The sequence below is a fragment of the Lepidochelys kempii genome, chromosome 9, assembly GCF_965140285.1.
Source record: "Lepidochelys kempii isolate rLepKem1 chromosome 9, rLepKem1.hap1, whole genome shotgun sequence".
NCBI lineage: Eukaryota > Metazoa > Chordata > Testudines > Cheloniidae > Lepidochelys > Lepidochelys kempii.
In genome coordinates, this window is record NC_136388.1 from 75,334,623 (window position 1) to 75,346,370 (window position 11,748).

The 11,748-nt window shown below is 38.0% G+C and overlaps 1 long non-coding RNA gene across 2 annotated transcripts in view; it reads left to right on the forward strand.

Annotated features, from left to right (window-relative positions):
• Positions 1-11,483, forward strand: part of LOC144930839 (uncharacterized) — a 356,516-nt gene extending 345,033 nt beyond the window's left edge. For both annotated transcript variants that reach the window (XR_013636266.1, XR_013636269.1), the window contains one exon: positions 11,180-11,483. This is a non-coding gene — a long non-coding RNA (uncharacterized LOC144930839). The remainder of the gene's footprint in view (positions 1-11,179) is intronic.
• Positions 11,484-11,748: the final 265 nt, after the last annotated feature.

Here is an 11,748-nt window from a genome sequence, read left to right on the forward strand (position 1 = left end):
AGATGCTGAATGTTATTCTGTGGAATCCTGCATCATTTTAGTGAGAGTCAAACGTATTGTTCTGATTACAATGAAGTTAAGTTTTTTGAATTCTGAATGAACTCTTCCTCAAAATTTAGCTAAAGATCAGCTTCAGAACATATACAATAATTAAAATTCTTCTTTGCCAGATTTTAATGCAATATTGACATCATATAATTAATTGAATAATATCACAGGGAAAGCAGAATAAATTATCTTTTGCTGATTAGTGTCGTGTTCCTTACTTTTGGTGGGACGTTGAAATGCAACAATGTTGACAGCATTAGATTTTTATTTTATTCAGTTTTATGTGGTTTAGAAAATTTTCCCTCTCTTTTACATTTGAGCACTGTGTGGAACCCTGAAAAATAGCTGCAACATTTATATTTAAATCGATAATGTCCGAGTTCTGAACTTTGCAAAGATGCTTCGCCTACTCTTGCTGTCATTAAAATCTAAAATGTAAACATTTATAAATCATTGTGGGCCAGATTCTGCCTCTCTTATCCCATGATTCCAATGGAGCCATTCAGGGAATATGGTACAGCTCAATGTGAATATGGGTGACAAGATCTCAATAAGGGCTAAACTGTGGCATTTAGGTATAGCCTGAAGTAAGGGGTGGTGTGCAGGTGCATTGCATAGGGACAGCACCAGAAGGCATTGTGCCTCAGAGATACTGCTCAGAAGAACAATTCCTCCTGGATTCCACTGGGGAGGGACTAACTTACAACATCCACTGTATGGAATGGAACATACTCTTCCCCACTCAGCCAGCCAGCTTCACTGTGACCTGGTGTCATGGATCTGCCTACCCCTTGAACCTCCCTACCCATTTGCAGTGGGGGGAGTGTGCAGCTGCTGCACAGAAACTGCACATCTCAGAGTGCCTGGAGCTGTGATCTTGGTAGCCCCACTGGAGCTATGCAAGGCAGGGGAATCCTTATCTACCACAATCCCTATTATTCCCCTGAACAGACACATTAATGTTACAGATTAAAAAATGTTTTTGGAAGACTAATCCATTTTAAAATACATACACTATAATTTCTATGAAGTAAATTCTGAGTATTAACTATCTTTTTTCATTATTGCTTTACTACTTATGTCAATAGTGACTGGAAAGCTAACATCTCTAAGTCATTTGTATTTACCAAATTAATACCTGATAAGATCTCTCTCTGTAGTTGCAAGTGTTTTTAACAGACCTGATACTAGTTTTTTCCCTTTTTTCCCTGTAAATGGTGTCATTGGACATTAATAAAATCTCTGTTTTTGTGGAAGCTGCTCCTATGTTTTTTGTTGGTTCTTTGAATTAGAATGGCTGTTATGAATTTGACAACGGTTATCAAATCTCCCCTGCAGCAGACTGTCAAGGATATGATGGTCAAATGTTTCACATATTGCAATCAAACCATTTGTGTTTAGTTTGAAGAATTCCAAAAGAAAGCTGTCAGCTAAGAAATGAAGTCGAAGTAGCCTGAAGCTTTTGGAGCATGTTGATCCAATTATGATGATCCACTCATATCCTTCAGCTTTTTTTCAAAATCAATTTTCATTTTAGCTCAGGGGGCTTTTTTTTTTTTTTTTTGTAATGCAGAGAAACATCTGTAAGGGTATTTCAGATGTGTTGTTTCAGGAAATTTATTTTTGGTGCAAGAAAGCATTGAACTCTACAGATATTTTGTAAGTGTCATTTGTCTGCAATATACATATTGGCAATACATAATAATCTGGATCTGAATTCTAGATTTGTTTAAATGTGTTCAGTCCAGCTGCTTCACCCTCAAGCAAAAGACCACAGCACACTCAGAATGGGTTAAATGGCCATCACATATGGATGGAAAGATACCTACAATGTCAGTGTTGATGGTTATGTGCCAGATTCTCAGCTGGTGTACATCCGTTGTCTTCAACAGAGCTATTCCAATGTACACCAGCTACAGAGCCAACACTACATATTTAATGTAAACTCACCACAAAAAAAATGGTCAGGCATTTATTTTCCTTTCTTTAATTTAAAGATCAAATTTGAAAGTGCCTAAATATCACTGTTGTTCAGTTGTAAGAGGGCTGTGACTGGAATGCCTTGACCTGCTACTAACTATGGTAGACTGAGAACAGAATGATACCACATTTTGGGTGGTAATAACACAAATGAGCTACATCCTTCTCTCCTCACTCACATCAGTAGCCACGTTGACTTTAATCAAGCAATGGAATATGCACAAGTTAGAACAGGGTCATTGCACATTATTCTCACACCAGATAATATGCTATCACCATGCTGTTTTCATACGTGATATATGCCAAATATGTCATAAATGTAATTAACAGAGTAAAAGCTTAGAAGCTGGATTCTAAACTTTGGAGACTACTCTTGGAAATGCAAAATCTCCAGTGCCCAACAGACACAAGCAAAAATCCTCTACAAGTGGAAAAATTTGGGAGTCTACCCATTCCGTTATCTTTGCCCATATCTTCTGCTTGATCCAGTTCTGCTTATTGTGCCACAGACATCTAAAAAACCCCAACTCTATAATACTTGGGATTTGATTCTCTTCTGATCTGCATCAGTGTAAATCTGGAGTAACTCTACTGAAGTTGGTGGATTTGCAAAGGTGAAAAAAAAGTGCAAACTTCAGGAGATTCAGGGTGTCAGAGTTAATTATCTATCAAAATATCATGGACACACTCACTGCTAACTAAACCTGTATTATGAACAAACAAAGCCAATGCTGCCTAGTGAAAACCCCATAAACTATTTGGTGGCTATCAGAATCAAACCATTCAAACTGGCAATAATCTCAGAAATAATCTACACACTGAGCAAACTGCCATTCTTTTGCCCCTTAGTTATAAATAAACAGATAATGAAACTGTTCAGACAACACCTGTAGAAGGACACAAATCTCTTAGATCAGCAGTAAGACAGTAAATAAAGTTCTAGGGAGAAGTGAAGTTTCACAATATACACTATTATCCCACTTTTGATTTACTAAAGACCATGATGGTTCATTCCACGTGGCACTGGTTAGCTTTCTCTACAGCTTGTCTTCAAGATACGTTCAAAGCAAAATTCTGCTGCCTAAGGGTTCTTGTGAGGGAAGACGACAGGAAGTTTCCTCTCTCCATGTATTGGCAAGATAGGATTTCAAACCTAGTGCTTAGGAAGAACCCACTACAGCCTAGGCAAGTGCATTATGACCGAAGGGTCTGCTATCTGGATCAGGTGCCCAACCACCCATGCATATACTGTGGTCAACTGGAGATACTAAGAGAGGGGAGCATGTTGCTCCTTTAGGAATGAGTTAGGAATATTTCTGAGCCCATTCATTCCCTGAGCCATCCTACTGTGTTCTGGCAGAAAAATTTAGACTCCCCTGCCTTACCATAATGCACCCAGGCCTAGGAACTTATAGGACACTCATCATTGTGATATGTGAACACGCAAAGTTCCAAATTTTTCAGCAGCAGGCTTGGTTAAATCAAGATATTGATGTCAATAAAGTTGTTCTAGATTTCCTGTGGTATAACATAGAACAGAATCTGATATAATATAGAACAGACACTTAGATACCATCACACTTTGCAATACTTAGACCTTGTCTGCACAGGAGGGGTTGGTACACACTAACTGGGGGTTGTGTGCATTGAAATGCTCTACATATACATGGCACAAAACCCTTAAAGTGTAGCCATGCCACAGTTAAAGCATAATCTGTACTACACTTTGGAAGTGAACATGCTTAGCTTTGTGCAGACATGCACGTCTGTTGACTCCACTGTTTGCAGGATGGGGGGACAAAGTGCAAGGAGTCTGGAAAAATTACAAAACTGCAAATAGTACAACCAAGAGGAAGGGTGACAAATCTGAAGGGTACGTATATTCTTTAATATGTATGCCATGCTTTGAAAATAGAGAGCACTATGAGCTCAATTGCACCATAATAAGAGAGGGTTGTGGTACCACACTACCTCAGCAGAAGCACTGGGCATGCCCACTGCTTCATTCTTGCCTCTTCCCTACCCTTCCTGGCCCTTTAGAAGTAGGGAGTTAGTAGCAGCAAGGAGTCCTTGCACTCCCAGAACGTAACAGCTACAACTCTGAGAGGTCTTTAAACGAACTGTGCAAGTGAGGCAATGTTCCTCACAGAGCAGAGTATAAAGATTGATCAGATGGTGTTCAGGAAAGTTAGAGAAGTCTCTTAGATGGAACAGAAATGCCTCGTAGCTGAAGTTGCCTACCTTACATCAACTCCCCTCCAGTGAAGACCAAGGCTAAGAGTATGAATTAGTAATTACTCTAGTCAAAAGAGCCATCCTTATTAAGGCAAAACTCCTATTAACTTGCCTGAGAGTCTTGAGTGTTCTCTAAGGGTCTTGATCCTGCAAACACATGTGCAGATTCGATCCTCTGATTTGGCACCACATTTTTGCTCCTTCAGCAATTGGTGTAATGAAGCAGTTTTATACCATTTAGATGCACAACTAGCCAACTGTGCTAGTAAATCAAGTACTTAGGTATTCAGGTGATATAAAATGCACTTGCCATTGTTTGCAGACTGGTGCAAAACAGTAGTCACAAAACCAGAGGGTAAGTGATGGGTCTTTTGAAAATCAGGATCCAAATGTTTTCAATCTATCAGAAGAAAGTGAAACTAATGAGGCTGATTGTTGGGATTGTTTTAAAATAAGGTGATTGTTATGGTAACCTCTTGTTGATGGTCCTACCATATCTGCCCTGCTGAGCTGTTTCTGTCCATGAACATTGCATTGGAAGGAACAGTACATCAAGGAGAACCAGACAAATCCATCAGCATCTATCTAGATGTACTTGTAACATTCAAGAGCAGTCAGACAATTGAGTAAAAGGCTCAAAACGAACCACATTGAGGGGTCTTCCTTAAAATACTGTAAGAGGTGTTAACACTATCAGAAAGTGCTATAAACTGACAATCCGAGAGCCTGAAAGTCCCTATTTAGTCTCTAAACATACTTATGCAGTGACAGCTTTAAGCTTACCTCATCTTGTTCAGCAAATGCATCTCTCAGTGTGAACTCTGTTCTTAATAGGCCACTCTCAGTGTCAGAAGGTTGCTCGTTTCCTATGCACCTTCTGAAAGTGTCAACTAATCTAAATTGTACCGGGGGATTCCATGTTAGGGGGACGTATCCAGTAAGAACTGGACTGAGACCACCAACTCATTTGAAAAAAGCCTCTAACCTTTTGTTGGGTGATAACTTTCAGGCACTCCTGACCTGGCCTAGGTTCATACCAGTGACAAAGAGGTAGAGGACTCTATATCTCATCAATAACCCCCAAGTTATCCTGTCCTCCCAATGGGCTTCAGTGTTAATAAAAATCATAGAAAACATTTCATACACAAAATAGGTGAAGAGCGATATCGGTGGAACTCAAGGTCTGATGTTCCCTTAAGGGAGACTTTATATCACTCTGTTGCTGAATAAAATAAAAACAATGCCCAGATATTTCAGACATATGTAGAGCATTGTCAGCATGGAAGAAACAGGTCCAGTCTCTCTAGACACTAACATTTTACAAGGGGTAGATGAGGCAAAATGAATACAGATTATGATCTTGAACTGAGAAAAATACCAGCCAAAAATTCCAGTTGCCAATATGTTATGTCAGGTAAGATAAAACCTACTGAATTTAAATTAAAACCCTATGTTAGCAATTACTGATTCATTTGAAAAACGATGACATGTAGTAGGAAAACTTCAGCAAAGTGACAATGATTTCTATCAGCTGAAGATCTGGCTCTAAGCTTTGTGTTTTAAATTTGAGCAGGGAATAACTGAAGTAACATTTTGAGTATGTATGTTTCTATCTTTTTAAAGGGAAGAAAAAAGATTTCTAGTCTCTTACCCTGCCATGATCCTTCAAGTTTTCTGCTTTGCGCACAAACCTTGTATCAAATTTATGCATTAAAAAACCTAATTTTTTTAGAATTGTGTTCAGTTGTTTAAATTTCAGACTTGAGTATATGAAAGGCCTTTTTTTTTACTAGATCTGTTGCTCAGGGGCAAATACATAAAGATGATACATTTCAAAACTGATGCTTCTGACTTAAAGTTTAGCAGAGCCATCACTCATGTCATACATGCCAAGTCTGGTGGAATTTGGCATAGCTGTTTAAATTTTAACAAGGGATAAATTAAATGAACCTTTACCTAAAATGTGCTGCTGAGGACAGAATGCCTAGGGTTAGGGTACAGATGCTAATGTATCAAGAACTGTTAAGCTCTCAGCTTCACATTAAAATACCAGTGTCACATAGGATCAGTCCCTACAAATCTGCCAAGAATGATACCATTTGGATCAAACAATAACATTTTAGTTGGGCTGCACAGATACTGTTTGACTCTCATGTACTTTCCTGGATGAATTACAAAAGCAGGATTTAGAGATTCTTTCGGGAATTAAATGCTCAGAACTATTGGCTGTCAAGCTTGAAAATATGTTAGATCTGCATCTCTCTACAATTATCTTAACTTTCTTGGAACTGAGCCCAGCTATTAGCAGGAGGTAAATAAGACAAAAATTGACAACACTGTACATTGTGGGGCAAAGTGTTGAAGGATGAGTTTTAGATGTAAACAGCTAATGGATTTCTTAGAATTTCCATATTTGATTTGAAGCATAGAACATTTTTGAAGCAGCTTCACCTCACTTGCTCTCTCAAAATTCAAAAGACGTTTTGTTCATTTCAGTTTTTCAGGAACCGGGCATAGTGTTTGTTGCAAATGTGCTTTTAATGTCCAGTATTATAATAGCTTGAGATTGGTGGAATTCAGTTCAGCTCTTGGCATGAGTTGTCACCAATGAAATGTAAACTCCTCAGTGTTACACAAGTTTAAATCTCCATTATAATTTCAAAGTACATTCACATTATTTTCTCAGCTTTTGCTCTGGAATCCAATACATATTATGTCAGTCTTAAGGAGTTGAAACAAACAAGAAGTCAAAACAAAGAAACTGTTGTGGTTCTGGCTAGCCAGAATTCTGTGATTATGAATATGTTTGGGGGTTTTGTTTTGTTTTTGCTTATTTATTTACAAGCTTGTTTGGGTAGTTTGCTTCTGTTCTATTTCCCCACCTATCCTTTTCAAAACTATACCCCGGTCTCCTGTGCTATTCCTTTACTTATTAGGATTAAGGAGCCCAGAGGCATAATGATGGTTTCAGCAAAGAATCTGAAGTTTCTGAACTTGCAACTCATATTGCAGTTAATGTATTGTATATCTGCCATATAACTGGCTTTAAAATGCTCATTTGGGTATTTATGATGAAGCGCAACACAAGACAAAGTAACATCACCTAATCTAATACAAATTAAAGCCCCTGTTCCACAATGCACTTAAAACACAATCCTAACTTCAACCATGTGAGTAGTCCCCATCTAAGTGAATGGGAATTTTCACATCCTTGAAAAGTTAAGTATGTGTTTCAATACCTTGCTAAATCAAAGGAGTAACAGTATAAACAAAGACTGAAATAACATTATTCCTGAGTCTCTATTTTATCAATTAAGCAGATGCACTCTGTCTTTATCTCCCCTTTCTTAGTGATAAAAATGGTATTTTTCCTGTAGGCTATGGATTTGCCTCTATATGCTGGAAGCACAGCGGAGTTTGCCAGCCCTTTCCACCTCCAGTGCAACCTGATTATCTCTTCAGAGGATTTGAGCTGAGTTTTTTGTGAACCCTGATCTGATTTTTTATTTTTGCATTGAAATCATGCAAAAATTGCTTTCTCACGCAGTGTCAACATCAAACCAGGAGAAAGCTGGTGGTTTTCAATGAATTTCACTTGGGGGTTTGGAGTTTGTGTCTTAAATTCAAATTAAACTTGGGGTCGGTGGTGGTGCTAACATATATATATGGAATCTAAATACAGTATTCACAAGGCCCCCTTTGAAAAAGTACCACTGAATTTCACTCAGCTGTGAGGTCAGTTTTCAAATTCTCCCTCATTCTGTCACTAGTAAACTAATCACTGTGTAGTAATAAGCAAACAGGTCTGAGTTTCTGCCTAGTTTCCTTAAACTATATAAATTCATCCTCATTTCCTTAGGATGTAAGAGAGGAATCTGTATATTATACATACAATATACTGCATTGTGCCGACCAGAAACTGTGCGCATACATGATTGACAGGGTCTCATGATCATGATCCGCAACTGAAAAAAACATATAAAGTAATTCATCAAGGCTCCTAATTCAGCACGATACTTAAGCACATACCTGATTATAAGCATGTGAGCTGTCCTGTTGAAGCCAGCAGAACTGCTCATGTATACAATTAAGTACGTTGCTAAGTCAGAACCTAAATACATGACTTATGATGACCCACAGACTGTCTTTGATGTTCTACTGAAAGAGCACCCACATGGGGCTTAGGACTGGCAGCAAATATTAGTTATTTCAGGAAAGTTACAATATCATTAGTCCATTGAGTTAAAGAAAATAATGCTAAATGAAACCTCTTAACACATACCACAAAGTAGCACTAAGCCAAGGAAATGGGCAGTTTTACATACAGCTTGTCCAGGCTCACCAAGGGTCACGTAACAGACCTGTTTACAAGTACACACTGATCATTCTTCTCTGCCACATGTGTATAAAAGAGCAATTTAAAGTTTCAGGAATGTCATATCTGAGCTCTGATTCCATCAATTCTCTTTGGCTCTAGGTTTCCCTTCAGTGGTTGGAATGTAAGTTATGGAAACCTAAGGAGAAAGTTGTAAATTTTCAGGCTCTGTCAACTTCAAAATCTCCAGCTGATGGATCCCTGATTTGACACCAATCTGGTTGTCAGTCACTCTTGCAAACTGTAACACACTAGATTATCAAATGTGTTGGTGAAATCTTACAGGATAGAATGTTTTGAAAGTACAGATGTGCAAAGGGCTCGTTCAAGATTACCATCCATTCACATTGCAAAGCATCTGCTAAAAGACAGTGATCATCCTCCAAAACTTTCCAGTTTTGCCTTTGATAGTGTAAATATTGCGGTAATTCTGCTATTATCTGGATATTCCCTACTAAACTAGGCCTATTTGGTAATATAGGGCTATTGGCAAATTTTTAAGGTGACCTCCACTTTCTCTCAGTACAATCACAGTTTCTGCTTACTGTCAGTGAGACCTGAGTATGCTCAGCATTACTGAAAGTCAGGCTGCATTTGTTAGGACACTGAAAGATAAATTTATGGCGAGTGAACAACATTAAGCACCCAACTTTGAAAATTTTGGGCAATGAATTAACATTAATTCATTTAACTGAAAATAAATTAACTGAAAATCAGTAAACCAAACGTTGTAGCGTAGTTCCAGCCTAAACTGAGTCTCATTTGAATTGATTCAGGAAGTTTGAGTTCATCTGAAAGACTACTAACAACCATCTAGTTTATACTTCTTTTGTTTTCCCAGGTGAGCTTATTAACTGCAATATGGAACTTACTGTTTTCTCACACATTTACTTTTAGTCAACGTAAAGTTTCTATTACCCAGTAACCAGCTTTTGAAAGCAGTAGCCTCTTCTGTGAGTACACAGAGAATATTTTCTTCATTTCAGTTTATTCAAATAATTTAGTTCCATTACTAGTTCATTCAAAATTAAGAAACCAGTTGGGAGTTCAAGAAGCAGAAAATTTGTTTTCCTCTTCTAGTCTATGAATTAAACCTAGGTGATAGGATGATCTACTAGTTCTAAAGTCTTGAAGGCCATGGTGACCAGAACCAATCAGATAATACTTGTTTGTTTAATAAATCATTTTAAAATGCAAAACATGTTTTGATGAACTTTTTTTATATGTATCCAATATATTTAAGGTATTAAATTAAAGTAAATGCTGTTTTTGTACATTTTAATTGAATTTGAATTTCCATCCAGATAGAGCTTTACACAAATCACAAGTGAAATATTAATCAACATCAATTAAAATGGTAAGCTATATAATTGATAAAATAAATATGTATAGATATAAGGTATCCTCCTGGTTAGCAAGAAGAAGTGCCAAATTTAGCATAAAGGGTCTATTTAGTTGCAACTCAACATGTTTCAATACCTACCAACCAGTGAGAATCAACCTTTCTTTAGGAAAATAACTAAAAAAGTGCAAGTGCAAAACTAAAATCAATTACTTAAATCAAGGTTTACTGCTTGCTGATTTAAATTTTGATTAAAATCGGTGGTTTAAGTCAACCCACACTGACAAAAAGGCATTGAAGAGATTCAAGGCAAAAGGTAGGATAAGTTCATGTGGGAGAGGGTGGGAGGTTACAGGGGGACAATAACATGGCAGAAAGCATGTCATACATAGATTGTTATAGCTGCTGAATATTGACTAGATTGCACAGTTGAGAAGGGAAAGGTAGGAAAGCCTAAAAACAGACTAGAATAGCCTACACAAGGCAAAATGGAAGTGGTGGGATGGAGAAGAAGGAGCAGATACAAATGGTATAGCGAGAGAAGCAATTTGATTTGGTGGGAGCCTAGATATGACAAAAGAAGGAAAGAGTTAAAGATTAACTGTGAGGGTGCATGAAGACTGCAAGTGATTGGTAGGAGAGCACTGTTGTCAGTGGTGAAAAGGAGGGAAGGATGAGAAGCACAGCTTTTGACATTTCATCTGAGAAGATAGAGAGACTTGAAGTGAGGTGGGCCTGAAGTGAAGGAGAGCAGGAGAGGTAGTTTTGAGACTCTTCAGTGAAGAGGTAGCATCAGATCACGAGAACGGAGAAGAGAGTAGTGGGAGAAAAGGACAGAGCCTGAGGAATTCCAATAGAGAAGGGAAGAAAGAAGAGGACATCATGAAGAGGCAGCCAAGTTTAAAGGCTAGTAACAGAGTTTGGGCTGGACAAGGAATTTCCCTTGCTTCTCGCCTATAAGTAAATGAGTTGCTCTCTCTCCCTTCTCAAAATAGAAATGAGAATTACAAGAGTATTTTACTGGCAATTATGAAAGGGAATCCTCTCTGGCAGTGACAGCAAACAATAAAAAGGCACACTCAATATGGGCATCCAGCATCTCTAGTCATGGAAGATACAGTAGTAACTTGGCTTGAAAATATCAAGTAATGAAAGTGCCTGTCTTTAATAAGCATTTTGTTTAATTGCCCCCATTATAGCCTTTATCAGCAGCAGAAAGAAGAAAGGACTGATCTGTCAAGCAAAGTGAGAATGTCAGGGCAGTAAGAAATGCTGTCTGCTGAGCTGCACTGAATGCCTAATGAAATTGCCTGCAAGCACTACGGGGAACTTCTGCATTTATTCTACAAGGACACTCTCTAGAAATCCCTGCAGCCTCTCAATATATAGTTATATAGATCCTACATAAACTAATCTGTCTGCAAAGTGGATTAAATAAACCCTGAACATGGACTGGAAAGCTTCTTGAGATACCTGAAGACTATTGGTGTGAGCTTGTTGTAAATGAGATATCAATAAACTATCAGAGTTAATTGCTTTGTGTGTAATTCTAAAAAACTTTATGGGGTCATAATTTTAAGCACAAAATTTTGTCTTTACAAATGACACTGAGCAGTAACCCATTTCTATGTACTGTGGCTCATAGACTCATAGATATTAAGGTCAGAAGGGACCATTATGATCATCTAGTCTGACCTCCTGCACAATGCAGGCCACAGAATCTCACCCATCCACTCCTGAAATAAACCTTTCACCTATGTCTGAGCTA